Here is a 6,377-nt window from a genome sequence, read left to right on the forward strand (position 1 = left end):
GGGGTTGCACGCTCATCTCGCATTATTGGCCGAGGGAGCCGGCGTATAGCTTCCAGGTCATGTGGCCAGCATGACAAAGCCGCTTCTGGCAAACCAGAGCAGCGCATGGAAATGTCATTTACCTTCCCGCTGTAGTGGTCCCTATTTATCTACTTGCATTTTGATGTGCTTTCGAACTGCTAGGTTGGCAGGAGCTGGGACCAAGCAACGGGAGCTCACCCCGTCACAGGGATTCGAACCGCCGACCTTCTGATCAGCAAGCCCTAGGCTCAGTGGTTTAACCACAGCGCCACCTGGGTCCCTATAAGGGAACTTACCAGGAACCTAATAGTGAGTGGCTTACATAAGCCTGCAAACAGCTACCTGCTGTGCGTTTAAAAAGGGGAATGTGAAACTCTGCTAAGTAAAGGAACTTGCTAGCGCAAGTTAGGAAGGATATTAATAAACAATATATCCTCTCCTGCCTCCCTGAACACTCCCACAGCACTCTTAATTTAAATAATCTTTATTCAAGTTTTTAAAAGACACATACATAACAAAGGAAGATAAAAAAAACACAAAAATAATAAGAATATTCAAATTATATACATACACGAAAATAATAGGAATGTTCAAATTATATACATACACAAACAATATTATCACAAATAAAGAAAAAGAAAAGGAGAAAAAGAAAAAGAAAAAAGAAAAAAAAGAAAAGAAAAAATACATATATAAAAAAAGACACTTCCCATTATTTACAACACGCGTTTCTTTGTTTCTTCTCTTCTTCCTGCTGATCCTCCTAATCTGGTCCAAAACCCATTTTCACTTTATATTTAGTTTAATTTCCACTCCCACAGCACTCTTATCTTGTTTTCTCCACCCATCAGTCACAGTTGTCCTCCCAGACGTTCATACTCCCCTCGTCGGTCTGCTGCCACTCAACACCAACAAAGGAACTTTTATTAAGGTCCTCAAAGTAGGGAAATGTCACTCTGACTAATGGCTTAGATCTTCTTCTTTGGCGATCACTCGTAGCCGAGTATGATTGTCTTCCACAAACACAGTTTCAACAATGAGTCTGTAAGTGACTGTAGAGGCCAATTCTGGATCCACCCGTCCTTCCACAGTGGGGACATTGGTTTCTGCTTCACCAGCATGTTTCTCACAGGGAAGATGCTGGCAAATAATAATAATAATAATAATATTTATTCCCCAGCCAGTATGGGCAACTTCGAACAAAATATTATAAATACAATAAAACATCAGACATTAAAAACTCCCCTAAACAGGGCTGCTGTCAGATGTCTTCTAAAAGTCAGATAGTTGTTTATTGCCTTGACATATGCCGGGATGGTGTTCTACCGGGCGGGCGCTGCTACTGAGAAGGCCCTCTGCCTGGTTCCCTGTAACTTGGCTTCTCGCAGTGAGGGAATTGCCAGAAGGCTCTCGGAGCTGGATGATGGGGGTGGAGGTGCTCCTTCAAGTATACTGGGCCAAGGCCGTGTAGGGCAGGCATCCTCAACCTCAGCCCTCCAGATGTTTTTCGCCTACAATGATCCCTAACTAGCAGGACCAGAGGTCAGGAATGATGGGAATTGTAGTCTCAAAACATCTGGAGGGCTGAGGTTGAGGAAGCCTGGTTTAGGGCTTTAAAGTACCACCCAGCAGAATTAAATCCTGACATGGGTGGTGCTGTGGTCTAAACCACAGAGCCTAGGGCTTGCTGATCAGAAGGTCGGCGGTTCGAATCCCTGCGACGGGTTGAGCTCCTGTTGTTCGGTCCCAGCTCCTGCCAACCTAGCAGTTCGAAAGCACGTCAAAGTGCAAGTAGATAAATAGGTACCACTCCGGCGGGAAGGTAAACGGCGCTTCCGTGCATTGCTCTGGTTCGCCACATCATGCTGGCCATATGACCCGGAAGCTGTCTGTGGACAAACGCCGGCTCCCTCGGCCTGAAAGCGAGATGAGCGCCGCAACCCCAGAGTCGTCCGCGACTGGACTTAACGGTCAGGGGTCCCTTTACCTTTTAGATGTCATTATCCAGTGACATCAGCTGATGGACATGCAGGGAAATTTTCATGCTGATAATGATATCATAAAGCTGGAAGATACCCCCAAGGGTCATCTAGTCCAAGCCCTTACAATGCAGGAATCTAAATGAATGCATCCATGACAGATGGCCATCCAACCTATAATAATAATAATAATAATAATAATAATAATAATAATAATAATAATGTGTGTGTTAATATAGTGTATAAGATGGCAGGGAGAAATTAGGTTTCATTGCTGCAGACCTAAATCTGCCCCTTGTGATTCTGTTGCCCGCAAAGACAAGGAAGGGGCTTATGTTATGGGAGGGTCGGACATCATTGCAGGAATAGATAGCTTGTGCTGGAAGGGCCCAGCCTTAGATGCCTGACGCAAGCCGAGACCCTCCACAGCCCCTGACTGATGTTTTGGGTTAAATGCATGACAGCAAGACAAAGGGACGGCAATAAAAGTGATTCATTTAGGAGCTCGTAAATCAGCCGGCGTGCCATTGAGCAAGGAGAACCCACCATTAGCGGCTGGTTCTCCGGAACCACTCCCCACTCCCCTTGCCTCGTCCTCCCTCCCTTCTAGCCCTCTTAAGTTTATCTGATACCTGATAGATGTCAAGATCTAAGCTGTTCCCTTGCAAATCACCAGCCCTTTGTCTTAATGAAGACCCTATGCTTGGGGGTATGAAACTGAAGGCACGACCCAAAGAGCAGTGCTTGAGTTTGCTACAGTGAAGGGGGGGGGGAGCTGTAGAAGGGACTTGATATACGCTGAACTAATGGGTTATCTTTTCTTCCTTCTCGGACAACAGGCTAAGTCCAGACCTTCAGGAAAACTTGGGTCATCTTTTTCACCCACAAAGACATCAGTGAGTGAGGACAACAGCACCTTCCAGTGGCCACTGGAGAGAAATGCATGCAAGAAGACTGAGCCGAGATGGGATGGAGGAGGTCTCTCGCTTATGTCTTGGGTGGGCAACATATGCCAAGCAGAGAGCTCCAGCTAATCTGCATATTTCTTGCATGTAGTGATGAACATCCTTCCCCAAAAACATGAGGCTTTCCCAAGCCACCAAGGGTGACTCTTTTATTCTGTGTTCCTCTGATTATCCCCACCCACCCCTGCTAATGTAAAGTCAGATCCGTAAGATGGTTAGAAAAGCAAGAGTCTGCAGTGGGTGGGGGAGAGAGGTTGTATTTTCCCCCCTTTCTTTCATTAGTAAATGAATGATGTTGGTCTCCAGCCACACCCGTCAGTCCCAGCCAGGATGCCCAATAGAAACTGTGTACAGTGGTAACCTTGGTTCTCAAACTTCATCTGTTCCGGAAGTCCGTTCCAAAACCAAAGCGTTCCAAAACCAAGGCACACGCTTTCCCATAGAAAGTAATGCAGAACAGATTAATCCGTTCCAGACTTTTAAAAAAAGACCCCTAAAAACAGCAATTTAACATGGATTTTACTATCTAATGAGACCATTGATCCATAAAATGAAAGCAATAATCAATGTACTGTACTACAGAATAAATAAGACAGTACAGTGGTACCTCGGTTTACAAACACAATTGGTTCCAGAAGTCTGTACAGTGGTGCCTTGCTAGACGAATTTAATTCGTTCCACGGGTCTTTTCTTATAACAAAAAATTCGGCTAGCGAATCCCATAGGAATGCATTGAATTTTTTGGAATTTTTTTTTGCCCATAGGAACGCATTAATTGAATTTCAATGCATTCCTATGGGAAACCGTGATTCGCTAGACAAATTTTTCGTAAAACGAATTTGTCTAGCGAGGCAAGCTCCGCTAGAAAAAACCTTTCGTTAAGTGGAAATTTAGTTAAGCAGGGCATTCGTTAAGCGAGGCACCACTGTACTTAGCCTGAAGCGTACTTAACCTGAAGCGAACTTTCCCATTGAAAGTAATGGAAAGTGGATTAATCTGTTCCAGACGGTCCGTGGAGTACTTAAACTTGAAGTGTACTCAACCTGAAGCATACTTAACCCGAGGTATGCGTGTAATTGGTTCCGGAGGTCCGTACTTAACCTGAAGCGTACTTAACCTGAAGCGAACTTTCCAACTGAAAGTAATGGAAAGTGGATTAATCCGTTCCAGACAGGTCCACGGAGTACTTAAACTGAAAATACTCAAACCGAGGCGTACTTAAACCGTGGTATGACTGTACTGTAGATGATAAAAATTAAAATTAATTGTTTTTTCTTACCTGCACTGATGATAGACACTGTTTGGGGGGGGGGGCTTTTATCCATTTCCGCAGTCACATAAGCAAGCAAGCAATAGCTGAACTGGGTTCCACACAGTCATAAAAACAAATGAACTGAAAAAGCCTCAAAAACAAAAACGCAAAATTAACAGCACAAACAAAAGTGCCAAACTTTATCCGTAACGGAAGTCCGGTTGACTTCCGAAATGTTCGAAAACCAAGGCACAGCTTCTGATTGGTGCAGGTGCCCTGGAAACAATAGCCAACAACTGCATCTGACATTCAATCTCCGAAAAACGTTCAAAAACCGGAGCACTTACTTCCTGGTTTTGGCGTTTGGGAACCAAGGTACCACTGTAGTTCAACAGTGGAGTCCAGACACCTCTCCTTTGAAAAACTAAGCACTCTAGTGAAAAGAAAGGCAGTCGCCATTGATAGCCCCCAATCAATCATTCTGATTCTGGGTAGGTGAGTGTATTATGTCCTCCTGAGATGCACTGTCAGCAGATTCCTCTGTCTCTGCTCAATAATATACCTCTGCTCCTAGAAATGTTGCTTGCTCAGCAATGTATTGGAGGAAAGAAAGGCAATTTTGTGCCTTTTCCTCACATTTTTAATGGAAGATTAAGAAGAAGAAGTAATGAGCTATTGCTCCGATTCTGCTTAGTTAGTACAGTAATTTAATGGGGTTCGATGCCACAGTCAGCTGGGAAAACAGCCAAGAAGACAGCCAGGCTGAACAAAAGGGGAAGGAAATGTGTCTTCCTTTGTGGGCTATTTGGACAGGCAGATCCGTGGCATTCTGTCCATGCTCAGAGCTCCTTTTCTGCTTGATCATTGAAAAAAAAAATCCATTGCTGCTGAGCCCTGACTTTGAAAACTAAATCTGGGATTCAGGCCTGTCTTAAAGGAAGCCCTTTTCACCTGCAGCACATCACCTGAGACAGGAGCATGTTCTTTTGCCATGAACACCTCTGTGTTCTTGGACTGTACCCAAACTTGTGCCCTCCAGATGTTTTGGATGACAACTCCCATCATCCCTGACTATTGGCCGTGCTGGCTGACTAGGGCTGGTGGGAGTTGGGCTCCCAAACATCTGTACAGCACCAGCTTCTGGAAAGCTGCCCTAAGCATATTGCTTAGAATTCAAGTTGTATTATTATAACCTGATGGATACAAGAGACGTCATTACTACCGGTAAGTTATGGGAAACAGTGCCACCTACTGTTGGAACAACAACATTACAATTAAGATTCTGCATTGCATCCCCTCCTTGGCAGTAATAGGGGGCCTCTGCCAACCAAAAGGAAGGGAGGTCCCTTTCCCACATCAGTATTGGTGGCAACTTTAGAGATGGTGGGAGGCTGCCAGTAACTTTAATGATTGACGATGATATAAGGTGTGTTTGGTTGCTCTTCTCTAATAGCAGAAAAATACTACAGCATTGGGCAGAGGCAATAGATCTTTCATAACGTTTTTGGGGGAGGGAGGGGTAGTTATCGGTTCTGTTCTGTTCTTGTTTTTAGTATTTATTTTGTGTTCTCCTTTTGTATTGTTATGCTGCGAACCACTCTGTGATCTTCAGGTGAAGGGCGGTACACAATTTCAATAAATAAAGATTCGGCCTCTGTGACTGCAGCAGCGGCAGCGGGTGATACATTCCTTGGAGGCCTCTGCTGCCCCTGTGGATCCTGCCGCCCAAAACTTGAGAGAGTAGGGGGGCAGAAAAGTTTGTGAGCTCTATGCTGACAGTTTACCAACAGAGAGGCAACGATGCAGACTCCTGGGTCTTCATCCAAATTGTCTTTACCTCCTTTTTCTCCCCCACCCCCGCCAGGTGGGCTGTTCCAAGCAAAGGGGGTGGAGGTACCAGAAAATAATTAATGGGATTGTGGAGGACACAGGAAAATTATATTTCTTGGTAGGCAAGCTGCATCGTTCCACATATTAAGACCTCTGAAAGGTGGGGGAGGGGGGAGACAGTATACAGTACTGTAGATATTCAAAGTGGTTATACCAAACAAAAACAAAACAAAACATGGAATCTTTCTTTTAGGGATTATAGGGACAGAAGTTTTCAAAAATGAAGATTGCGTTGTTTGTGTATGTAACAACAGCGGCTAGGATTCTGTA

Source organism: Zootoca vivipara, chromosome 13 (assembly GCF_963506605.1).
Source record: "Zootoca vivipara chromosome 13, rZooViv1.1, whole genome shotgun sequence".
NCBI classification, from domain to species: domain Eukaryota; kingdom Metazoa; phylum Chordata; class Lepidosauria; order Squamata; family Lacertidae; genus Zootoca; species Zootoca vivipara.